Here is a 27,620-nt window from a genome sequence, read left to right on the forward strand (position 1 = left end):
CAACAAACAGTTGTTGAGTATCTATGATGTGCCACGTACTCTTCTAAGCTCTAGGAATATCACAGTCACGTAGCCCCTGACCTCGTAGAGCTTATGGCCAGGTGGAGAATACAGGCAATAAACAAGAAGATAAGTGAACTATGGTAAGTACTCCTGTGGAAACAACGTGGTTGCTGAAATACGGAAAATGGGGATTGGGCTTGGGGAAGAGAGGAAGGGATCTAGCTAAATAGGATGATTGATGAAGGCTTAGCTGAAGATGTGATATTTAAATAAAAGGAAGTCATCCCTGCAACATAGCATTCCAGATTGAGGGACCAGCATGTGTGAAGAGCCTGAGGTGGGAATGAGCTTGCAAAAAGGGAAGGGGGCTGCTTGAGTAGAGAGCAAGGGGCCAGGATGCTGGCTTCAATGAGGCAGAGTCCACATCAGGCAGGTTCTTAGACCCATGGAGAGAATTTGCTTTTTTAACCAATGTCATGGGAAACCAATAAAGAGTTTTAAGCAGGGAAGTGCCACAATCTGATTAACATTTTTTAAAAATCAAGGAGACATTGATAACCAAGATAAGCCTCTGCCTTCATAGGGAACTTAAAATATAATAGTAACATGGGCCAGCCCCAGTGGCCTAGTGGTTAAATTCAGCATGCTCTGCTTCAGTGGCCCAGGGTTTGGTTCCTGGGCATGGACCTACACCACTCATCTATCAGTGGCCATGCTATGACGGCGGCTCACATACAAAATAGAGGAAGATTGGCATAGATGTTAGCTCAGGGTGAATCTTCCTCAGTAAAATAAAAAATGTATAATAGTAATAATGTTGGAAATCAAAAGTACTGATGTATGAAAAAAGATATAGCATGTTGTACAACTATGTGGTTATTGCAGATTTTCTGCTAACAAAAAATAAGACTGGAAAATTTTGAAAGGTCCATTTTAGGATTGGAACAATCTCAAGACTGTCTAGCCTGGATCTATGGTCTGGCATAGAGTATATGGAGGCAAGGTGGGAGTCAGAGTTCTCAGTCACAGCTACAATTCTTTGTGCCCAAATCTATTGTAAGAGTCTGGGGAATGGGGACAGAAATATAATGTAAATCGCAAAATGTGTTATTAAGCAAGCATAGCCTGAGTTTCAGAATCTGAAAATACATGGTATTCCCAACTAAATTCCACACATAAAACTAGCTAATATCTAAGAAAATCTACTATCTAAGAAAAGTCAGCAGAACCCCTGAAATATCAAAAAGAGCAAGCCTCAGCATTCCCACCAGCTCTGAGTACGATCCGCGAGAGCTAGACCAAGTCCGCTGGATGTTTACAGCCTAACATTAGAGATGCTTTTTTTTAAGTCTGACATAATATTCCATATTTTGACAAAAATGTGGAGTAGACCCTAGGAAAAAAGTGCAGAAATAAATTTTAAAAAAACGTATTCTAGAAGCAAGTTAAACTCTAAGCAGGAGGCAGCATTGCCACGGGAAGAGTCGGCTGTGTTTTCAGATCGCTGAGGACCTTCGAAGTCGCAATCGATTTTCTTTCAGTTGGGCCCGAATTGTTGTATCACTGAAGACGTGACACGAGGTGCCTAACGGTCTGTGAGACTGCCGTGTGGCTGATGTCAACATCGCTGGCCTCGCTGCCTGGATTCTATGTGGTTTTTACTGTTTACCCTCTAGTTCCTGTGCTCTGAATCAGTAACTCCGTTTTTGCACCCAAGCTTCTCTTGAAAACAGATAAACAAGGTTAGAAAGAGAAAGTGTACTTTTTCAGAGGCTCCGAATTCTCTTGTTCACCCTGCAGAACATTGATCTGGCATTGGGGCTGTGGACGATAGGATGTGTGGAAACCAAAAAGAAATTCTTCTGACAACACCTTACACCGGTTTCAAAACCAATGAATACAGAGCACCGACTTATCAGTTGTTGACTCTCTCGTGGCCAGTTCCAAGTCTGCCTGCTGTCATTGTAGCAGAGCCCGCAGCACTGTCCCTTAGGGAGGCAGGTACACTGCAGTGGTTAAGCTGTGTTTTGGCTGCTTTTTCTTCATGATGCTAACAGAGGATATCACCCTGACTTAACTTCTTTAACTTTCCTTTTGATCAAATTCCCAGGTAGCTACAGCAATTCCAAACAGCAGACAACTGAGTTTGAAGATATTACAAATAAGCTTCTACAGCTGTTGCAGTACCGAAAGCAATGATTTCCTCCCAGGCACGGTGGGATGTTTGGAACAGCCTGACAAGCCTTTGATGAGCAGCGCTGGTGCTGTAGAGCTCTTGGTGTAAAAATATCACTCACCCAATACAATTTGCTTGGAATCTAGCTCAGCGACTCCTTGAGGCAGAAGTCGTTAAAGTGACACTCTGAGGGAAACCCATTCAAAATTTGATTCCACATTTTTATGATATGGTAAAAAATTTTCTCTACCCTTTAAATAGCTCTCTGCCTTTCAATTCAGTCATTTTTGCCTGATCCATCAATTGGCTCAGGGCTGGCCAGGAAGCTCAAGGCAGCAGCTGCCATCCCTGCTTCTTAGGAGCAATCTGTCAGAGGAGACACATCCTTCCCAGAGCAATGACGCTGCTGCTCACAGAAATAAATACCACAAAACAACACCTGAGGTTTATCTTCCTTAGGAAACTGCGTGAAGATGGGAGGTGCTATTTTCAAAGGGGAAAAACAAAGAAAGCTGTGGAAGTACAATATCACAAAGAGTTAATGGGATTAGGGGCCGACCTGGTGGCGCAGCGGTTAAGTGCACGTGTTCCACTTCTCGGCGGCCCAATGTTCGCCGGTTCGGATCCCGGGTGCAGACATGGCACAGCTTGGCACACCATGCTGTGGTAGGTGTCCCACAAATAGAGTAGAGGAAAATGGGCATGGATGTTAGCTCACAACCAGGCTTCCTCAGCAAAAAGTGGAGGACTGGCAGAAGTTAGCTCATGGCTAATCTTCCTCAAAAAAAAAAAAAAGAGTTAAGGGGATTAGAAAAACAGATACCTTAAATAATCAAAGTAAATAAGTAAACTAAAAAAATATCCTCTGTTGATTTTAGACCCTGTTTTAGGAGTAGAATGCTTTATTTATCCTGTAATCATACCTGGCAAAATATAAGGCTTTATATTTTTGAAATTCTTTATCTGGAGCCAGGCTACTTGGGTTGAATCCTGGCTCTGTCACTTGTTAGTCATTAAATTTAGTCAACTAAATCCACTCTATCTGAGTTTCTTCTGCAAACTGAGCAGAAAGTATAGGAATCTCACAGAACTGATGAGAGGAGAGGGTTAAATAAATCATGTATGTGGAAGGCTGGAACCGTATCAGGCCCACCATGGCAAGAGCCAAATAATTTTTAGATGCTGTTGCCATTACTATTACTGTTATTTATCATCATCATCATCATCTGTCTCATCTTATTGAATTTCCACAACAAAACTGTAAGGAGCCACGGCCAACCTGCCCCATAATATAGATAAAAGAAACTAAGGTCCTTATGGCAAAAAAATTTAAGACTTTCCAACTAATGACAGCAGAGCCGTGACTAGAATTCTGAGCTCTTTCCACTGACAGTGCCACTGAGAACTCACTGCAGGAGCAGGGATCCCAACAGCACTTCGAGGCTGCTTTCATGAATACCTCCGCATCATTTTCCTGAGTCACTGGCTGCAAATTCCATATTCCTTCCAAAGTCTATTTTCTCCTCAAGGTATCAGCTGTTGCCAGAAGAAGTCACTGGCTGTAACTTCCCCCATCCCTAGATGTTACTCACTAGGCTTTTACTTACCCCTTCTGGATTACAAACCAGTTTATACACAGATTATCTCCATTCTGTCTCTCTCACTCTCTTTTTGCCAAAATGAGTCCCTCCCTATCTTCTGGGAGCTCTCTCTTTCCTCTCCTCTCTTTGCTTCTCGTCCTTCCTTCCTTCTCTCTCTTTCCCCAACTCTAACTTTTTCTAGACTCCTGTTCCCTTAATTATTCTCCTTTTCTAAAGTATCTTCAAATTATTTTTCTTTCAACTTTGAACAAGAAAAGATTTTCCCTTTCTCGTCAAATCTTTATTTTCCATTGTGAGTTTTCATTAATGGCCCACAGTCCCCTTCGCTCACTTTATATCCTATAATCTAGCACATGTGTTTGCCAAGCTTATTGGGATTTCTTGCTTGAAAGTCACCAGAAAGCCACTTATTATTGTAGTCGGTGCCCTTTTCTCACTTCTAACTCCGTAATCTCTCAAGCAGTGACAGGATGGACCCCCACCTCTTGCTGCACACTCTTCCCTTGGAATTCACTACATCTGTACCATCCTAATTTTCCTCCCAGCCATTCTTCATATTTCTGTCTCTGCTAATTCTTGCCTTTATTTTCTCACCCCATATTTTTTTAAATTAAAAAAACTATTATCCTAAAAATATCTATCTTTAAGCCATATACGTTGTCCATCCTTTTTTTCCTATCTGTTATGGATCTACAGTTTGAACTCTCTGTCTTATCACTAAAACCTTTTCACTTCCTCATGATTTCCCTATTTCCTGTCCTGGTCATGGGTGGCTCTCAAGAGATTTGAAATAAAAATGGCCTGGGATTAAATTTTGGCCTTGTCATTTACTGTCACTCAGGAGAAGCTCCTTAACTTCCTTGAACTCTGGCATACCATCCATAAAATGGGAGATTCGATGAGGAAATTACAAGTAAATACAGTCCCATCCCATAAAGGGGATCACGGGAAATTATTTCCCTTGCTCACTCCCTATTCCCACCCCACCACCACATCATCCTTACCCCGCTCCAGACTTCCAGCACTGAAATCATACAGCTAGATTTTATTCCTTCCTCAGTCCCATCTCCCATGTCTAGTCTTTCCTCAGTCCACCTTCTTAGGATCTCCTGCATCCTTCCCTTCCTATGGACTTCCTGTACCGTCTCCAGAGCACAAGCCCTCATTACTCACTACTGGATTGTGTCGCAACAGTCTTCTGACTAGTTTCACTGCCTCTAATTTCTCTCAACTTTCAACCCACCCAGCACAATGAGACCAAATTAATATCCCATCATTCAATCTAAAGTACTTATTTTCCCCAGGTAACCCAGCTAACAAGTAGAAAACAGAGACTTGGGCCCAGAGACTCTACTCCTGAGTCAGTGCTCACAACTCTTTCCTGCAGTCTCAGTATCAGTGCTTGGGCCTGGGATTCTACATCCTTCATCCTCTGACCCACAGTACCTGTCCAAGCTTTCCTTCTACCAGACCTGTAAACCAGGGTTTGATCTACTTACCTTTCCTAAAGTAAGCTTTCTTCATCCTTTAGGATTTTTTCAGTGGTGAGTAATAAAAAAACCAACTCAAGTTGCTTAAACAGTAAAGGGATTTATTCTCTCATATAACAAGGATAACAAGCCCAGAGGTAGGATAGTTGCAGAGGTATTTAAGATCACAGCTTAACAAGGACCCTAGGACCCAGAATCCTTCCATCTTACCCCTCTGCTATGTTCAACATGACCTCCCGTGAGCTCCTTTTGTGGTTGCAAGATGGGGCCACCGTTCCAGGAAGCATGTACAGATCGAAGACATCCAGTGAAAGAAAGGATGGGAGCTCCACGATGTGTCATGCTTTTGAGTGGAGAATCTTTTCCCAACCCCTCACCCACTGGTCAGAACTATATCACCATTTCCGGGCAATTTGTAAACAAAGCACCATGAGGCCAGACAGATCCAGCTGTTCCAAAGTTTTTGAAATATGACCACAGTGAAAAATACATCATATACTCCAACTCAGCACAGGCATAAATACATTTCATAATGCATATATAAAACAAATGAAAATTTCCTAAAATAAAATTCATCCTTACTATGCAATACATTTAGATATTTTTTATTCTATTTTATTTTCCATGCTACTCTATTCCATTAATTAAAAAAATCATGATTCCAGCACTAAAGTGATTTTACGACTCGTTAATAGACTGCTACCTGCACTTTGAAAAACATCACCTTATACTAATGAGAATTTACCCAGATCATGTTGGAGAGAGGCGAACTCAGGAATAGTATCAGGCCAGTATGGTAGAAGGGGAAATGGCTGTTCTGAAAACAACCGATATGTCCCCATTTTTGTGTGTCTTAGATTATACATTTATCATTTATCCATGCCTATGACACCCCTCACTCAACGCCCATTTTCTAAAATTGGGGGGCTTCAAACTTGAGATGTTTCAACTTACTGCTAAAAAGGCTGGAGTTTTTATTTATAATTTAAAAAAAAAAACCCAAAACCAACTGAGACTCCTCAGTAGTTTGTAAGTGACAGAAAATAAATCAAGCATTTTTTAAAATTTAAGATCCAGTTTCTTTTGATGATATAAGTAGGGTAAAAGGTCATGGGAGTTCAATTAATTTACTTTAAAATGTTCTTTTTAAATGATGTCCAAAGAATAAATCAGCAAAGATTAGTCAGGAAAGACCGAGTTTCTCCCCCGTGTTTGGAATGTCTAAGGATCTGAGAACAGCTGGCCCCATCTCTGTTCTCTCTTTTCCTGATTCATCTTGCGTGTGACCCCAGGGAGAGGTCACCCTGGGGCCCTAAATTACATGAGCCTGCACATAGAGCCTGCCACTTTCTCTGTGCAACTACCCTACCCTCAAGAACCTTGCTGAGCTCAGCAAAGGCTTTAAAGAACCTGGGCTTTGTACCCGGGCCCGTTTGTCACCCCACTGAGCCCAGCACTTCACAGACCTATGGCCATTTGTATTTTGACAGGAACACACTGATGTATCCAACATGCCTGAGCATCTGCTGGGTACAAAGCACTGTGCACGGCTGCAGGGGACCCCATGTGAATAAACTGTAGTGCCTATTACGAAGCAACTCGGAGTCTACCACAGGAGATAATCCTGCAAAGAGTTATAAGACAGAATTTCACAGTGGAGGTTGCCAAGAAGGGTGGCTGACCAGCATTTCAGAAGTACCCACTGGGCACCAGATACTGCGCTAGGCCATTTATGTAAACGACCTCATCGAAAGGACATAACTCTTTTGCAGTATTATCATCTCCATTTTGCAGATGAGGAAACTGAGGCCAGAGAGTCCCAGTAACTTTTCCAATAGGACTTGATTAGCAAGCAGCAGATCCCAAGTCTGCAGAATGAGCTCCATTAGACTCCAAAGTTTGTTGGGTTTTTTGTCACTTTCTCTGGGTCTCCAGGCAAAAAAGAATTCTATCAAGATGAAAGGAAGACATATTTGAAATAGAAGGAGTGCATTTCCCAGTGATGGAGGGAGAGCGGGGTGCTGGGTGTGGAGGGCAACCCTTCCATTCATTTTGCAGGCAGGAAAAGGCAGGGTGGGTTCAGGGCATGCTAAGTGGGGCAGTTGGGTTGCCACATAAGATGTGCTTAGGGGAATGAAAGAAAGCAAATCTAGAAAAGGTGCTGAATTCCAATTCCCCCAGCTTTGATAATTCAGTAAAGGTTTCCAGAAGAAGGAAGCCCCTTCTGCAGCTTGCCTATGAGATTGTGAGTCCAGAGGGCAGGAAATGTGTGAACAGAGGTGACTCTCTCGGAAGAGGAACCAGATGTTGTATTCCTCTGGGACCCTCATGGTGAAGCTCAGTGCTTTTCACCTAGTAGGTCTGCAGTTTACCTCTAATGAATGAATGGAAGACAAACAAAGGAGAATTTTCTGCTCTCTCTTGTCAAGTTCCTTAAGGAATGGGTCTGGGTAAGTCGTGGGAACAGTTGGTGAAGGGGACAGGAACCGACAGAACAGAGCTCAAGGAAAGCTTGCCTCTTCCTCTGTACCAGCCTCCAGGTAAGTGAACTGAACAGCATGGCCTTTCGTGGGGTCAAATATCATCCCTTCTCATGTTATACAGAAATAGTGTGCTAAAGGGCAGGAAGTGTTCAGAAGGAAACAGACAACGGTAAGAGGCAAATGTTTTAAAGGATTTGCAATGAGATCTCCATAGTCAATAGTCCCCTGGCTCATACTGCCATACCTCCTAGCCACCTTTTTTGCACACCAATCTGATATTTTCCTTTAGATGGAGGAAGAAGGCAGCCTAAATTTCTAACTGCAGGTTATCTGTTGCATTGTGGGCTGGGAGACAGGGTGGTGACAGTGGTGTGGCACAGTGCATCTAGTCTGGGTGCAGCTTTGTGCAAAAGCTTGCCTTCAAAGGCTTTGCAAGTTGTTGATATATAGATCGATTCCAAACAGGAAGAGCCTAAAACACATGAGCAAAGAGAAGTCTAAGCTGTGGGGGTGGGGGGAGATGAGAAGAGACAGAAGGGGGGAGGCAAGATGTGGAGAGGAAGGCAAGCCTTCCAGATCCACCTGTTTCTGGTGCAGTGGAGCCTTTGAGCTGATACGTGGTAGTGGTAGTAGCAGTACCAGGAGTTACAGTTATGCTAAACAGGAAGATGTTGGTGACGACTGTTGTTAATGCTTGATGGTATCTTCCATTGGCTTTTATATGCCAATCACAAGGCAGTGTGAAGGTGGGCTGGCCACATTTAAAGTAGCAAAGGTTAGGTGGAAAACACCAGAGACTTTTATATTACTGTTAGGCAATAATTAGTGAAAACAGATGTTGGCTGCGTTGACTTCGGATGAGTGTGCACGAAGTCCGGGACTCTGATACACTGAGTGGGATGAGTCGGACGACTTCCTCGCAGCAGCGTCCTTTTAAGAAATAGTTGGGTCTAGAAGAGCATCATGACACTGTCAGTATATGGACCCCTCTGCTGGGCGACCATGTGGCCAACACTATTGCATGCTTAGCTATAGAGGAGTAAAATATCAAGTTTAACCTGCAGTGAGGAAAAATATCCATTTTGTGAAAGCCAAATCGAGTCTTCTGTATATTACTGTGTAATAATGTGTATTCTGTATATTACTTTGCATATTAATATAATATACTCTATATATGTACTAACTGGCACGTTTGTTCATAAAACGATGAGATATTTTCACTTAAATCAAAAAATGAAACATACTAAGAAATTTTTTGAAACCAAAAAAATCCAGTGTGAGAGGCTAAGTACACCTATATGGTTAATAAACAGTTTTTCCCTTTCCATCCTCTCATTTTTTCATAGAGTCTTAAAAATGATTTCTATCTTTAATTGGGGATTACACTAACTTCAGGAATACAATGCAACAGTCTCTCTCTCTCCCTCTCTCTCTCTCTCTCTCTGTACCTGATTTCATAACTACATACATGAATGCACTCCCAGGCACCACAAAATTAAAACACTAGAAGAAAGCTGATTTCTTGGAAAATCCAGGTTCAAAGATCAAGAATTTGATCTGCTTCCAAAGTATATCCATAGGAAAATGTGAGGGTTTTTTTGTTATTGTTTTGTTTTGCTTCTGTATAGGGAACTTTCAGGATATTAAGTAAATATTGGATGAAACTCACTATTTGTCAATTCCTAATCTGATAATCCTAGATGAAGACCTGTGGTGAAATTTTGTCTCTCTGCCGTCATTAACCCGATTTGCCAGATCTTCACTAGTCTGTCCTAGCCTATACTTAAGTGAAGAAACCCAGCAGCTATCATGGGGTCATCTTTTGACTTCGGTAAAAGTAAAATGAGATGAAATTTTTCCTTGTAAACTGAGTTCCCTTTAATCTTAGCTGCAACGCCTTGCTTCTGAACTGCGGTTTCCAGGTAATGACTCAACAGAAGGACAGGAAAAGTGGCAACGGAGGGCACCATGTGAAGGCTTCCGAGCATCTTAAGTGTGGAAGGGCTATTATTATGGATGAGTGGGCTCATCTGCCTTGCTTCACAGGTGAGGAAACTCTCACCCCAAATATTTCAGAGACTTTGCCCACAGGCCTCATCAGAAGTAAATCCAACAAGTCTAGTTAAGAACCCAGCTCTTTCGTGGCATGATTCAGAGTTCTGTTACTTATATCATTACGAAGCAGAACAACAAACTAAAAATTTGTCCTCGTAAAATAATGGAACTCACTCCTGAAAAACATAAAAAATTTGCAATAGAGCAAAATAACTTTAATGTGTCAGGCCTCATGCTCCTGGGAGCTTCTCTGCTGGCCCCTGTGCCCCATGCCCGCCCCCACCTCTGCTGTCAGGAGCTCTTCCTCTTCTGTCCAGCAGTATTTCTTAATATACTCATGCATGGTATAATCGCCAGATATTTGTAAGGCAGTTTTCTCCCCTGGATGTTAAATCCATTGAGAACATAACAGTTGAGAAAAGAAGACTGTTAAATGAATAGTGAATGAAGAAAATTATATGTATGGTTGTATTTTTCTATTTCAAAACAACAAAGATAGTAGTGCCAGCCCTGTAGGATTGCTGTGAAGTCTAAATGCTATCCTATAACATATGTCCGGTGCTTTACATAGGGCCCTTGATCTTGTTCAGTTACATACTAGTAGCTCAATACATCTACCGAATGCTTGCTCACTCTTCTCTTGGAGTTGTCAAAAAATGTTAGAATCCTTCCACATGCTAATGATTGCACTTTTAGCATCCATTGATTAAGAACAGATAAATGGATGGATGGATTTTCAGCTTTACACCCTCCCAAGGGTCCTCACCCCACAGGTTGGAAATCTCGTTCCCTTTAGATTTTTCCAATACCTAGAATGAGGCTTATGATTCATCAGGAGAGTCATTACAATGGAGCAAAATACCCGCAACACAAGCAAAGCACAAAGGTCTGAGAGCAAGAGAGGAACAGACAGGAGAAGACACAAATAGCAGCTCTCTGATGCTTTCCACTTTCAAAAATCCCCACTAATTCCTAGGTTGTTGCCAGCATGCAGCTATGCACTGCCTTCAACCCCTTTTGCCACAAAGGTACCCACTGTTCCTGGGCAGCAAAAAAAAGAACACACACCCCCCATAATAGCTCTAGAAGACGGTGTAAAAGAAAAATAGACAACCTCTAATTATGTTTCTTATGAGCCTGAAGAATTCCAGCTAGATTTCTTACACTCCTTCCCTCCACCCCTTTTTTGGTACCTATTTTATTAGTTAGGACTGTCCTAGTTTCAAGTGATGGAAATCCAAACTGAATGGTTTAAATGAACAAGAAAAAAAAAATAGAAGTAGGTTTAAAGAATTTCTTGGCTTACTGAGAAGTCCAAGGGCAGAGTAGGTTCAGGCAAGGCTGGATCCAGGAACCGCCCCCCTCCCCCCAAAAAAGTCACCAAGACTCAGTTTCTCTCTATTTCTGATTTCCTCCAAAGTAGAAATTACTGTTTATCAGGCTCTCCCCTCATGGTGCAAAGAAGGTTAGCTGAAGCTCTAGACAATAGCCACAGTAGAGAGTGAGGTTCTTTTTCCCAATGGTTCCCACAAAAATCCCATGATCGGTAATCAGGTTTCTGTCTTCTATGTCTGATCCAGTCACTCTGGCCAGGAGGATAAAATATGTTGATTGTACAGGCATGGGTTACATGTGGGATGACCAGCCATTCTGGTTTGCTCAGGACTGTCCTAATTTTAGCATTGCAAGTCCTGTATCCCAGGAGACCCCTGGGCAAATCAGGATGATTGGTGACCTCATTTTTCATGTAGAATACTGATGGATTGTTTCTAACGTAAAGGGTCGAGAGTGGATATAATAGCAAGGGTTGCATACCACATCAGGGAAATGTCCCCCACACCTCATCTGAACTACAGAGCTGTGCTGACCAACACAGCAGCCACATACGCTCACTGATCACTCCAAATGCTGTAGTTTGCATTGTAACCTGAAGTTGGGTCTGAACTGAGATGCCCATTAAGTGTAAAATCCACACCAGATTTCAAAAATTTACCTGAAAAAAGGCAATGTTTTAGATATATTGAGTTAAATCAAATCTGTTAGCCTTTTTACCTGTTGAATGTGGCTATTAGAAAATTTAAAATGACACACATTGCTCACGTTGTATTTCTGTTGAACAGCCCTCCTGTAGGATTTTTTAACAAGGTAGTGAGGTATTTATGTCATGTATAGGTGAAAGCATATTAAAAAGATGCTTCGAATGTACAGGCAGCTTAAACAACAAATGATAAATAGGTAAAGAACATCAGGCTTACAAACAATGAAAGAGAAAAATATCAAACTCAAGACCAAATTTATTCACTCAACCATTCCTGCTGTCATTTGTGGCAGGATCAGCTTTAAGTCCTGGGGCTTCAGACCCAAAGAAGAAGAGAGGTTTGTCCTTCAGAAGCCCACTGACCAGAGAGGGAAAGAGATAGGTAAAAAAAATTTTTTAAATGCAAAATAATGTTATAAGTAATATGACAGACTCCAGCACACATGGTCTTTATTGATTTAATTATGTCATCCAAGTAATTTTTTGTTTATTCAATCCATACTCTACATTTTCTCTTTCTGTTGCATGCCGAGTTCCTTGAGACTAGAAAAAATGTACTAAGTTGTATATGACCAGTTGCATTGGTTTCAATGCCCCCTGTTTACTTAATGATCAAATATTTCTTTGTCTCTTATTTACTCTCACCAGAAGCAGCTTAGCCCTGTGAAAACCTAATGGGCTTAGGTTCAAATATTGCCAATGTTCCTCACCAACCCCCCATCTATTGAAAGGTTTTAATCCCTCTGTGCCTCATTTTCCTCGAACAGCATTGAGAAACAAGATCCCGAGTGACACTTTGAACACACACACACACATACACACACACACATCTTTGCTTATGATTAGCTTATTATTGTTAATCATCTGAAAATAGCAAATGCTTACAAAAACTCCATCTTACTATAATTGTACTCTCTCAATAAAACAATTTTCAATCACTGGGAGGGCTCTGCATACTGGTGATTGGGTTCCCTCTAAACATCCTTGAGAATGTTTATTTGAAAAGATTACCTTGTTTTCCTTCAGGATTAAGTCCTGGTCACTGCAGGAGAGACATGATTTGGAAAGATGGCAGGCAGTTTTTGATATCTCCTCAGAGACTGCCCTTGTTAAATGAATATACCCACAGAAAAACAAAATGTATTCTAGCCCACACACGTTTGAGACATTTTTTAAACACGTGGATTAGAGAAGATAGGTATTACAAATAACATATTTGTTGGGGAGAGTGAAGAAATCACAAACTCTCTTGGATAAACACTATTAAAGGCATACTTAACCAGTGGATTGTGACAGTTCCCCTCTGGCACTCGCTGACAGTCTTGACTGCAGCTGTAAATTAGGTTGCAAAACTTCCTTGTCAGAGAACTCACCCCGTTAGGATGCAACCCTGGCTTTGAATCCGCAAGGACAGAAAAATCAATGTGATAGAAAAGCAGTTGCTTGTGTCAGGCCTAACCAAGGAGAGAAAGGACCTTAAATTAATCATGATTTAAGGATGCTGGGAAAACGATGCAAAGGCACATTCCTCTGGCGTCTCTGAGAAAAGGGAAAAAAGAGCCTGGAGCGCTCTGCGTATGCTCCCCGCAGATACCGCCTTTCTATTATAAACAGGATTCAGTGTTTACTGTGAGAGTAGGAAAGCATTGTTGATCTTGTATAAACAGATAAAATGCATCAAAATCTACAAGATTTTGTCTGAAGCAATTTTGCACAGTATCTATCCATGTGTACAGAGAAGATAAATGAAAGTTTCATCTTCTTTCCTAGAACCTGTGAACTGAGTTCAGTGAGCTGGGAGGATTTCAGGTTATTTACTAAATTTCGACTCCCCGCGAAAACAAAAAGCTGGTATGAGCCACTTACCTGGAGAGAGGTTGAACACCACCTTCTGGATGTGCCTTTGTTTGTCGGACAATGAGATCAGCTAAATGAGGGAAAGCAATTTTTTTACAGGGCTTATACTTAGGGACTTTAAAGCTGTCACAGAAGACCTACTAAGGTTACTGTTAAACTGCCACCATTAGATGGCACTAGTGAGGCAGTAAATCCCTAATGTAGGGGTGAGCGCTACCTCAGTTGTCAATCTCTGTTGGCCAAGCAACACTTCAATTAGGAGATGTCTGCTTCCATTACCAATTTAGGTAGTTGAGCATCTGCATTAGCAAGAATGACCTCCTGGTCAGCTGACTTCAGACTGACTGTGTTCCTGTGCCAGGTGCAATACCTTTCTAGCTCAACAAGTATCAATCCATCCAGGCCGAATTAGGAGAAATGCACTCCCTTCTCTATTGTACTGCTAACCATGGTGGCAGGCAAACCTGGGATTCAATGACTGGGATCCAATGTCCAGGTTTGAGGCATGTTCAGAGATAGAAGAGACCTTGATCTTTAACCTTTTGGGTGAACCTTATTCTGGCTTTAGAAGCCAATGAAAAGTCAGTGAGCCAGAATCATTTATTTCCACAGTCATCTCTGACTTACAGGCCCAGGATTTTGTAGGGCTTTAGAAGATCACTGGCTTCGACTACGTCAGTTGTTTGTCATGATGATACAACAGTTATTCCTCAATCTTTATTCTGTAAGTGGAGAGACATCCAATGAAGACTCAACTGCATCAGATCCTATTTTAAGAATGTTCCTTTGGCTTCATTTTATAGTGTCATCTGTATCATTATAAAACAATCACAAGGCACAAGAAGTTCCACCACGCGATATACAAGAGAATGCTGTAGATGTTGTTCCTGGCCACTAGGGCTCATAACAGAAACTGCAGAGCACTTCATCTGTGCAAGTGTGTTCAGCACAAATTAACAACAGAAAACAACTGCTAAATCCTTGGAAAATAGAAAATAGAATCATCTACAGAGAACTGAGTTGTAAGACAGAAAAATATAAGTGTATATGATTATTACAATGTTTTTTTTTAATTAGTGAAATTTTAAAATTTAACCCAGGATAAGGAAAAGAAAAGGTTTATACAGCTACGTTGTTCCATAACTTCCTTGGTCCTGAAATTGCTCAAGAAACGTGGCCTGCTACCTAACACATGGCTGCTTTTATAGCAGACTCTTACAGGTAGCATTGTGTATCAAGCAGCTTTCCAAAACAAAACCATTCCCTTTTCTGTGCATGTGAAGAAAAACATACAGCTGTCAGTGCAGTCTTCTTTGAAAACCAAGAACGGTCTTCCTACGTACCTAGGGAAATTACTAGGAGAGCGTGTGGGCACTCCCTCTCTGGAGATCTTTATAAATAGGATAACTTTTCACCTGTTTTGTGTGGCTTTCTCCAAAAACAGATAACAGGCAAAGAAGTCCTTTCAAAATCTTCTTTAGGTTTCTCATTCAAGGGGTTATTTTCCAATCATTCTCTCTATTTGCTTCCTCGCCATCTTGTAGTCAATACCCTTGAGGAAAGGACAATGAGAGAGGACGAAGCAAATAGACTTCAGGATTCCTGATAAAATGGTAACAATAGAATAGTTAATAAATATTCAATTCCTTCTGTTTGCCAACAGCTACTTAGTACTCTACTTGAGTTTTCAAAAGGTGGTAAAAAAAAAAACTGATGCAGTCTTACTGTCTAAGCCAAATCAATAGCCAAGTTTATGGAGAAGTTTCCATGTACCAAGTCCTATGCTGAGCATTTTATACAAATGATCTTATTCGATCTTACAACCACCCCATGAAATAAGTATTTTATTATTCCCATTTTACAGATGAGAAAACAGAGTCCTAGAAAGATTAATTGCCTTGCACAACAGAACTAAATCAAAGGGTCAGCAAGGCTGATTCTTTCTGGAGGCTGTAGGGAAATCTGTTTCTTTACCTTTTCCAGGATGGATGCTGGCCTCATTCCTTGGTCATGGCCCTGCATCACATCATCTTTTCTCTCCCTGTTCCTCATCACATTGTCTTCTCCTCTTCTTTAACAAATTTCCTTCTGCCTCCCTCTTATGAGGACATTGTGACTACATTTAGGTCCTACCTAGATAATCCAGGATAATCTCCCTGTCTCAAGATCCTTAACTGAATTACTTCTGCATAATCCTTTGTACCATATAAAGTAGTATTCATAGATACTAGGGATTAGGACCTGGATATCTTTGGGGGCCATCATTCAGCATATCATAATTAGCATTCAAACTATCTCCCATTTTCTTAAGCAGTATAATATCTGCTTGCTAGATGAGTAATTCTTAACAAGCTGAATGACTTATCTTCAGCAAGTGGGTGGATATCTCCTATAAATTAAAGAGGTTAAATTAAGTCATTTTTATGGATGGTAGCACAATATAGTGGCAAGAGCCCTGGACTTGCAGCCAGGAAATGGAGTTCTTATCAATAACTAGACATGCAAGGTTGGACCCGACACTGCATCTCTTGGGATCAGGGATGGTAGAGGTCTCAACATGTGTGCCATCTCTGATCAAGAGAAGTGGGGAAGGGCTCCACAAATCTCTTCAAGCTTCTTGGAAAATGTTGAACCCAATTATCAGCGCCTGCCCTACTTAATCTCTAGAGTTTCTTTTAACTCTGACTTTTATGAACACTAACTGTATTAATTATCAATTGCTCCATAACAAAGTTCCCTAAAATTTAGCAGCTTAGAACAATGAACATTTATTATCTCAAAATTTCTTTGGGTCTGGAATTTAGGAGTGGCTTAGCTGGTGGCTCTGATTCAGGGTCCCTCATGAGGTTGCAGTCAAGATGCCAGTTAGGGCTACGTTGTCTGAAGACTTGACTGAATCTGGACAGTCTGCCACCATGATGGCTTACTCACATGGCTGTTGGAAAGAGGACTCAGTTTCTTGCCACATGGGGCAACCCATGGGCTACTTAAGTGTCCTTACAATACGGCAAATATGGCTTCCCCAGAGCAAATAATCCAAGAGAGAGAGAAAGACATATGCTACAAAGTATTCATGACCTAGCCTTGGAAGTGACATACCATCGCTTCTTTTATGTTCCATTGGTCACATAGACCTACTCCGATACAGTCTGGGAGGGGACTACACCAGGGGACTATACCAGGAGTTGGGGCTGAGTCCACCTTAGAAGCTCAATGACCTATGTATATTAGTGCTTCTGCAATAAGACTTTCATGTTGGTGTCTATCCAAAGCCCTCATCAGCACGTGGAAACCCATATTTCATAATACAATGTGATGGTTGAGCGGCTTTGTGGCTTTGAAGAAGGGTACTAACATCATAAAACTTACATTCGTAAGAAGATAGCTCTGATGGCAGAGCAGAGGGTGAATTAATGTGGGTCCTACCGCCTCCCAGGTGCCCCAGCCTATCATACAAACTTCAAGATTGGCCTGCAAGGTCCACATGTGTCCCCAGCCTCTTCTGTCCATGTGTACTCTGTCTAACTACTGTGACATTCTCACCATCCCCTGAATGGGCCAGACTCTGTCCAGAACCTGCCTTAAATATCCCTTCCAACTCAAATGCCACACTCTCTGTGAAGCCTTCCCCGAGTTCTGAGAGAGAGCAAGTAGCTCCTTCTAACATTTCCATAGCACTTTGTTCATCTCTCTGTTACAGTATTTACCCTATTTTCCTTTCAATAGTTTGATTCTGTTTCTCTCTCCAAATATTCTATGTATCCCTTGAGGGCGGGGAACAAGACCTCACACTATGACTAGGATATCAGAGCAATCAGCAGATGTTTTTTGAATTAATGAATAGACTTCTTTCAATAAGTCATATTCCCAAGACACTTAGTGAATACCAACTCAGTGACAGGCCTTCGGCTAGGTCCTAAATCACATAATAGTGATCAGACGCACAGGGAGAGGATTCTCAGATGGTGCTTTTGTCCATGACTGTCCTTGTTCCCTCTCCTCCCACACCATTTTCTGTTTTCCTAGCCCCTTCTGGCATCTTTCCAATTTTTCTTCCCGCTCTGACTCCTCCCTAAGCATGCCATTACACGTATAGGCATTGCTTAGTCTCTCTGACAAATATGGCCAAACAGTCGGTGATTCCAGCTCCAGATCCTGGTACAGGTCTTGATCTCTACTTTGCATGCAAAGCCACGTGTACGTGAGAATCTCTTCCTGTTTCCCAAGTACTACCTAGAAAATATTAAAGGATAAATAAGTATTCCCATGTCTGTATGGCTCAAAATTCTTATCTTTTCCTGTCTTCACTGTCTTAAGTGAGTTGAATGCTCAAAAAAAATTTTTTTTAAATGTTGGTTAGAGTATCATCTGTTGTGTTAGTGGAAATGATATAACTACGTGGAATATGAACTCCATGACAGCAGAACATTTTGTCTCCTTTCCCTTCTATATTCATAGCTTCTAGAATATTCTCTGTGATATAGTATATGCTCACTAAACATTTGTTAAGTGTATTCTTCAAAGCTATGATTTATTTTCATGCTAAGTTTAGGTATGACCTGTTCTTTTTCCCATTGCAAATGGCTATATGGCCTCAGTCAAGTCACTTGGTCTAAGTGTGAGTTTTCTTTCCTCCAAAACAGAAACATCAACAGTTACCTCACTTGCACAGGGATGTTTTGAGTATTAGAGAAAATGTGTGGAAGGCATATGTTTTGGTGTCTTTCCAGAATATAAACTGAATAAATAGTTTGATGCTGAATCCAGAATCCATCTGATAACCTTATTTCTCTGAACATGTAGGTTTGAAAAATGCTTATCTCTGATTGTGCATAATATACCAAGTAGACTGGCTTTCTTAAAAGTCAGGCTCTTGATGACTTTTTGAAACACAGGATATACTGAATAAATATTTATTAAGTACTTAATAATGAACATGTTGTTATGCTAGGTGCTAGAAATACAAAGAAAAATTAAAACACCATCCTTTATCTAAAGAGCTTTATTCTCAGATAAGGAAAATAGACAATATAATGAAAAATTACAAAACAAAGTGATGTGTATTAAGATAGAGATAGGCAAAGGGAGCATTTAATAAAAGCACCCAACCCAGCCCAGGAGGGGAGAAGATTAGAAGAAATTTTCCAGAGGGTATGAGTTACAAAGGAGTTAGACAGAGAGAGAAGAACTTAGCCGGAGAGTGGAAGGGAGGCGGGAGCTGGTTCTGTGTGGAAGGAGCAGGCTGAGCAAAAGAACAGGGAACAGAAATGACAGGGTCAATTAAGAGAGTGCAGGTGATATGTTTTGATTGGGATGTGGAATGAGAAACGAAATCAGGTCAAGAGCTGAAGCTGTGCAGTGATGAGCACAAGACAGATCTGAGAGAACTTTGCATGTCCTGCTGTGGATTTTGGACCATGTCCTTATGGTTTATGGAGAGCCCAGGAACAACTTTAAGCTGATAAACTGATAAATTGGACTTCATCAAAATTTAAAATGTTTTAAGCTCATAAAAATTAAAAACACTTGCGCTTTATTTATTTATTTTTGGGGGGAGTAGGTGAGGAAGATTGACCCTGAGCTAACATCCATGCCAATCTTCCTCTATTTTTGTATGTGAGATGCCGCCACAGCATGGCTTGATGAGCAGTATGTAGGTCTGTGCCCAGGGTCTAAACCCACTAACCCCAGGCTGCCAAAGAGGAGCAGGCAAACTTAACAAGTATGCCACTGGGCTGGACTCAGCACTTTATTTTTGAAAATAAAAAGGCAAGTCACAGACTGGAAGAAAATGTTTGCAAATCACGTGTTTGATAAAAGACTTGTACCCAGAATGTACAAAGAACACTTATAACCTATAATAAGAAAAAACACCCCAACTTAAAAATGGGCAAAAGATTTTAAGCCATGTCACCAAAGAAGATATACAAATAGTTGATTAAACCCATCAAGAGATGTTAAACTTCATTTGTCTTAGAAAAAAGCAAATTAAAACCACAATGACATGCCACTCTACGCCTCTAGAATTGCATAATAAAAAAAGACAGACAACATCAAGTGTTGGCGAGGATGTGGAGAAACGGGAACCCTCATATGTTGGTGGGAATGTAAAACGGCACAGCTACTTTGGAAAACATTTGATAGCTTCTTAAAAATTTAAACATAAATTTACTATACAACAAAGAGATTCATTTCTTAGGAATCTATGCAAGAGAAACGCAAACATATGTCCACACAAAGACATATAGGTAAATGTTCATAGAGGCATTATTCATAATGGCCAAAAACTAGAAACAATTTAAATGTCCATCAACTGGTAAATGGATTTTTAAAATGTCGCATATCCTTAAAATGGAATATTATTCAGCAATCAAAGGCTAGCACATCTGACATATGCTACAACATGGACGAATCTCCCAAAAATAAGTCAGACACGAGAGGCATAATTACTGTATAATTCATTTATATGAAGTGTCCAGAAAAAGCAATTTATAGAGAGAAAATGCAAATCAGTGATTGTCTAGAGCTGGAGGTGGAAGCAGGGTTAACTGTAAATGGGTAAAACGGAAATTTAGGGGTAAGGGAATGTTCTAAAACTAAAATACAGTACTGGTTGCTCTGCTGTATAAATTTACTAATCTTTGAATTGTATACTTACAATGAGTGAATGTTATGGTATGTAAATTATACTCCCATAAAGCTGTTTTGAGAAAAATAATTACATTACATTAAAAGGTATCTGGACATAAACTACTTATCAAACAAGAGGTCTACTTATTATAAAGATATCTTAAGGATTTAAAAACTATCACCTACTTTTTTTAGTCTCTTTTCGTCTGGTCCCAATCAAGATTTAGTTAGATTAATTTAGTTAGATTCCTTTCAACATGAACTCATCTTAAACGTGGAAGCAAAAACAAAAAAGTGAGTCAGTTCTCACATGACCCAAACTTGTTAGCCTATCTCCAAAAATGAGTTGTGAAGGCAATTTTTTCCTTGCTTGTGTTTGAGGAAAAACTATGTGCTTGGTTTAGCATAATTGACCACAGTAATTATAGTGCTTGCGAATTTATGTTGTATTTAGAAGACTGCTGGATTGGGCAGTGGGGGCTGGGAGGAGTCGATGCTTGAAATCTAAGTCTTTAATCCACAAAAAGTTACGCTTTTTTTCTTTTATGGTCCAAACTGGCAATTACGGGTTGTAGAAGTATTTCTGCTTGTTCAGATATTCCATAACCAAGAATTTGAAGATGTCCATTTGCTAAGCAAATCCAGTACTGAGGAAAAGTGTGAAATTGTCAAATCTGAGAGCCCTTTCTATTTTTATGATTTGTCGCATCTCTAGTAACGGGAGAAAGACAAGCTCATCTTTTAAGAGAGACCAAGTCTGTCCAGAAGTGATTTAGGACGAAGGCGTGATTCAGATTCTTGGAGGAAACAGAAAGTTGCACTTATGATTTGGACTCCATGACTAAATCATTGATGATGGTCCCAGAATAGCTGTTAGATTAGAAGTGGGTCACCAATTTGATTTCGAACCAAGAATAATAGCACGCAGGCCCCATGTGTTCCCACAGAGCAACAGAGTGATCACATCTTTTAAGCAATTGCTGCTTAAACTGTTAATCTTGCCATTTAGTCAAAATCAGTAAAGCACCAAAGCCATTATTTCAATCCAGATTAGAATCACAGGATCAGGTCCATAAAGACATGTACTCTGCTGGGCATAATCTGTACATTACAATATCAAGTTTAAAAAGAGCAGCTTTCAAGTTTGACATCCTACAGTCATTTTGAGACAAGATCATTTCAGTTAAGCTTTTTGGAGAGATGATTATAGTGAAAGCAGATAGTCCTTACATATGATAACTTCCTATATGCCAAACATTTTATTTTGTTTCTGCTCCTCCAAGTAGGCAAAGAGCATAAAGGAAAAAGGAGGGTTTAACCACACATCTCAATCACCTCGTAGCTGTGCCTAGTATCTGTGGTCATGTTGGCAGAAGAGAATTTTGCTCGCTTACTCAGTGGTGAGAAGAGCCACAACAGTATCAAAGCCCCTCATTTCTGGACCTTTTCCTCCAATCCACAACCACAACTGAGAAACTAAAGAAGCTTGACTCACATTTTAGATGGCAAAACTCCAAACCCGGAGAAAGTTTGTCAGAACCTAAGTTCAGCTACTATCCTATCCCATCCGGTATCAAGTACGGTCGGCTCCTGTTGGCATTGGGACATTCAGACCTACCCATGACCCGGAACTAGTCACTGCTCAGGCAAGAAGTAGATCAGAGGCACCTGGCTGAGCCAAGCTTTGCTTCACAGGGCTTAACTCATGGTACCATTGCCTACTCTTCTTTCAGGGTTCAAGATATTGTACCTATACTGACCTCTGGGAGTGGCTCTTCCACTAACCTGGAGCTCATGTGCTTGAATCTTCACCTCCCAACACTTTGAAATTCTTGTCACAGTATGTATGTTTAATACTTTCCTGATGTATTTGGACCTCTGACCTCTGGCCTATTCTACTCTCTCAGAACTCTACGTCCCTATCCTATTTCCCAGACTCCTCATGCCTGGTATTTGCTCAATGATCCCATACTCTGTGGCTGCCACTGGACCTAGCCTAACCATGCCATGGTGGAACGGGAACCATTGTCACTGCAACAAGTCATTGAATGATCATATTGCACCATGGCCCTCCATACCACCAATTATAATTAGGCTAAATGAAGCTTTTAATCTAAATTCACAAGTCCCCTTTTCTCAATTTAACAAGCATTTGTTAAAGACCTACTCTCTGCTAGGTATTCTGTGAAAGCTACTACCTGGCCCTAACTGCCCGAATCCACACCGCTCCCCGCCACCTAAAATTTGTCTGGTTTCAATCTGGACCTCAGGAAGAGTTAGTAATGAGGGAATCAGCTGACCCTGAATGCTTTACTCTCTGAAGCACAAACCCAAAGTTTTCTCTGACTTATGAATCAGTCATGATGACAACATCCTTTGAAGTTATTTTCCTTGAAACATTAGTAAGAGGCATTTCCTCTCCTCTTCACAGGGGTTTTGTGTAAATTAATGCTGCTTCTGGAGCCCTTCAAAGGAAGTATAAATGCACAAAGTCTATCAGATTCTCTCTCCATGATGTTTACTTCCAAAGCATCTAGACCAGCACTGCCCAACAGAATCAGAATGTGAGCTACATATGTAATTTTTAATTTTCTAGCAGCACCATTTGATAAAGGAAAAAGAAACAGGTGAAACAAATTTTGATAGTATATTTTTATTTAACCCTTTGTATCCAAAATATTATCATTTCAACAAAGTCTTTAAAATCTTGTGTGTATTTTATACTTAAGTACATCTCAGTTCAGACAAGCCACATTTCAAGTGCTCAGTAGGCACATGTGGCTAGCAGCCACCACATCATTGAACAGCCCAGATCTCGGTATTCAGTTAGTGAAAGCCATGCAGAATTAAGCTGTAGACTCAGAATAATTCATTTGAATTGTTAAACTTTTTGTAATTGACTAAACTTGTCCAGCAGCCGTGCCATTAGATCTTGCTTAAAGGTAAGCTATAGGTCAGAAATAATGTTTTTGATTTGTCAAAGCTTACAAAATTACAAAATTGACGCACTTGGTCTGATGGCTTGCTTACATCTTGTCTAAATGTGAAAGGCTTTCCATTCCTGGCCTGGCTGAGAGAATTTAAGATATCACAGTTCAATGAGTAAAGATTTTGATACTAGGCTATTCCACCTTTTGAACTGAGCTCTCTCAAATGCACCAAAATGATTTCTGATGAGAATCAGCATCAGAAAACAAGTTAACGAGGCTATTCAAGTTAGACTCCACCCTCTGCATATCTTGTGGTCTGCCTGGTGGCGCTGCGCCCTTGGCAAAGGTCAGAGATGCAGACATGGAGCCTGAAGGACTGGTCTACAATCTCACGATAATTAGCTTTGCAGACATGAAGTTCCTGACCCTGGAAAGAGAAGCCTCCCTCGATTGGGAAAGAGTATCTTGTCTCTTCCTGTGTGAGAATGTTTTGCTTCAATGTAAACAAACGCAAGAGTTGAAAAATGAGGTGCAAAAATGCCCTCTTCAGAGTAAACAACCAAACCAGTTAGGATATGATTTTCCTGGAATGTGTTTTGAATTCCAAAGGCAGGCACACACTTGTCAAAGAACAGGCCGTCCTTCTGATGGACATAGCCTGCAGACTTACTTGGATACATTCGTGCATTAAATTCCACAAATCCAAATCTGTGTTGACATATTTCACAATGTTTTTATATATATTCAGATATTTTCTGAATCTTAACGAAGGAAGAAGCAAGGCATCGCAAGTACTTGTTTTAAAAAGCAACTTGGTTCTGAGGACCATAGGAATCAAAAAATACTTTTTGTTTTTCCCTTTATCACAACAGAGATCCAACATTTTGACTGAAGCAAGAAAAGTTTCCCAGACTGCTTGAGCATCTTCAGAGCGGTGGTAGGGTATGGTTGATTAGACTACTAAAGAAACAGCCAGGTAGGAATATAGCCCCTGCTCCCGACATTCCCATCTGAAAAGGCCTCCACTAATGTTACCCCTTGAGTTTCTTGCAGGGCTGGGACTAGGGTGAGGCTAACGTACACTTCAGGTACAAAATTTAAGGAGGTACCAAAAAACTCAATAATCAAGAAAAATAAAACTTTAATGCAGTATTTTTAAAAATCGAAATGAATGCCAAAAAAAAAACAAATCTATGTTAAACAAAGTTTTACATAAAGCCAAAATCTGACTCTCCATGAACACAACTTTGCCTCACTTGCTTTGCCTTGGTCCTGGCCCTGCTCAGCCTCCTGGCTTGGGAGGAAAAGTTGAGTGTTCTGTGAGTTTAACAGAAGGAACTGAGCCTGCCCTTCCTTCAAAATCCGCCAGCCTGCCTTGTTCCTCTATGCTGTCAGTGTTCCCCTGGCGAGGTCCTATGAGGGAGGGCCTGCAGCTGGTCAGGGTTGTGGGGACTCTGAAGAATTTGCAGGTCCCCCTCGCTGAGAGACCAAGCCTCAGGTCCCCCAGCAGTGGAGGTGACGGGGTAATATTTTGCTCTCCAGCTGTCTGACTCTTGTGGTTGTGTGTCTCTCTCGAAAGCTTCTGAACTCAAGCAGGGGAAAAGGGGTGGTTGGTACTGATTCCTCTAAAATCCAAAAACAGAATATTGGGACTCCTGCACATGCTTCTCCTAGCCCTGCTAACAACTGGTCTCAGGTCAGACAAATGGTGTGCCTCACTCACTCTTTCTTATTTGTTCTTAGGAAAATCGTGGTAGGGCCATTCAAATGTTCATTATCTTAAGTTCACCTGAAACAAACTAAAGATAGTCTTCAACATATTTTATGTCTTTTTGGGTTTGCTTCTGTTTTACTCTGTAGATGGTACTTGAAAGAAGAATTAGGTATATTTTAGTCAGAGCCTAAGTGTGCTTAGGCCTGATTCTCAAGAGCTTCAAGAGAGTCCATCACCACCATTATCACCATTCATCGCCTTCTGGAACGTAACATGATATGAATTGCATCAGACTCTCCCTGTCTTCAGTTGGCTTGTGGTCTGAGATAGGTCAAATCAACACATAAATGACAGTAAAGTAAACGAAAACAGAATAAATATTGAATAGTTAAGGGCATAGAAATATCTTCTTAATAAAGAGAATGAAGTCCATTGCTACACTTACTGGTTTGAATCATTATTATCAAAAGTAGACATATGATAGTGACCATAACAGTGGCGTTCTCAGATAAGAAGTTCATAGTTCAACAGTGGTATTATACAATTAAGAAAATAAAATGTACTTGAAATCATAGGTTACGTTTCTGAGAATTTTAAGGCCAAAGAGAGGCAGAAAGAGGTGGAGTTGGAGTAGACTTAACAGAGAGGAGAGAGAATGGCGTGTGGTCAAGTAGGTGGAGAGTAGGAAGGTGCTATCAGAAAATGTGTCAGGCTCTAGAAATTATTGACAATAAAGAACACAGCTTCCTTTATCTGTGATCAGCCAACTGCTTTCACATGCACCCTCTAACCCCACACCAGAAAAAGCTTCATCATCTGCTTGCTAATGCCTGGAATTTCTTTATCTGGAAATAGAGGAATTGACAGAGTTGGATTAAGAATCATTAATTTAGAGCCAGCCTTGATGGGCTAGTGGTTAAAGTTTGGCACACTATGCTTCAGTGGCCCAGGTTCATTTCCCGGTCTCAGAACCCCACCACCCATCTGTCAGTAGCCATGCTGCGGTGGCAGCTCACACAGAAGAACTAGGAGGACTTACAACTAAAATATACAACTAAGTACTGGGGCTTTGGGGAGGAAAAAAAGAGAAAGAGAGGAAAATTGGCAACAGATTTTAGTGCAGAGTAAATCTTTCCCAGCAAAAAAAGAAAAAAAAATTTTAAAAAAAGGATCATTAATTCAAATATGTGGTGAGATCACAAATGGAACTCAATCACACCAAAATTAATCAATAATACATCATTAAACTCTTCTCTTTCTAGTGAGGCAAGGACTGAAATGTTAAGATAGAGATGTGTGTTTTATTTGTATTTGTATCCTCAGTGCATAGCACAGCACCGGGAATTAGCATGTGTTCTGTAAATGTTTGTTGCATGAATTAATGAATAAATGAAAATAGGGCAAGAAAGACAGGAAGGGCTGAAAGAGGGTGAAAAAGAGAGAAGCAAGAGAGCCATACAAGTCCATATTTATGAGAGAGAGAATGGCCAACCCTGGCCAAAGACACTGTGATAGATGCTTTCTCTATATTTTCTCATTAAATTTTCACAACAATCACATGTATTAACCATTAAAGAATGTATTCATCTGCTCATAACAGAAAACCCAACAAACAGTAGCCTAAAAAAATAGGGTATTATTTTTCTTGCATAATAAGATATATAGACGTAGGTGGATGCTGGTATTGATTATGTGGCTCAACAAGGTCAAGGCTGTCATCATTATTAGTCTCTTGGCCCCAGGATGGCTGCTAAACTCCCTACATCAGGTCCATATTCAGAGGGGAAAATGAGGAAGAGGAGAACCCTGGAGAATTCTCATCAGACTTCCACTTAGAACTCATTGATTAGAATTTGTCACTTTGTCCCCTTTTATACAAAGAGATTTCAGGAAAATAAAGTATTTTTCTGGGCAGCTTGACATTCTGAATGAAATTTAGATTTTGCTGGTAATGAAAAAAGAAAGGGAATGGATTGTGAGTAGGCAACGGTATTAGTTTTCTGTTGCTGCTGCAACAAATTACCACAATTTAGCAGCCCAAAACGACAAACGTGTTATATCTCAGTTTCCATGGGTCAGGAGTTTGGATATGGTTTTGCTGACTTCTCTGCTCAAGCTCTCACAATTAAGGTGTCAGATGGGCTGTGTTCCTTTTTGGAGCTCCGGGTCCTCTTCTAAGCTCCCGTGGTTGTTGGCAGAATTCACTTTCTTGCTGCTGTAACATTGAGGCTCTCAGGTGCTATAAGCTGCCCGCAGTGCCCAGCCGTGTGACCCTCTCCTTTCTGTTCACATTGTAGTGGCTTGTTCCCGCAAGGTCAGCGGGAGAGTCTCTCCAGTCTGCTAAGACAGAGTCTCACGTAACGAAACATAATTACAAGAGTGACAGCCATCACCTTTGCCATATTGTGTTGGTTAGAAGCAAGTCGCACTCAAGGGGAGGGGATCATACAAGGGCAGGGATCATCAAAATTACCCTAAGGTGTGTCTGCCACAGCAACTGACAGTCTTATAGAGAAACCAAAAGGGGAGACAGTGAAGCTTAGCAGTCCTCTCAGGTCAGGCAACAAGGAAAGAGGCAGTCCCAGGATGAAATCTGGTTCTGCCTGAGGACTCCGCAGATGTCCCACTTGGTCAGTATTTTCC

This window comes from Equus asinus, chromosome 24 (assembly GCF_041296235.1).
Source record: "Equus asinus isolate D_3611 breed Donkey chromosome 24, EquAss-T2T_v2, whole genome shotgun sequence".
In the NCBI taxonomy this organism is placed as follows: domain Eukaryota; kingdom Metazoa; phylum Chordata; class Mammalia; order Perissodactyla; family Equidae; genus Equus; species Equus asinus.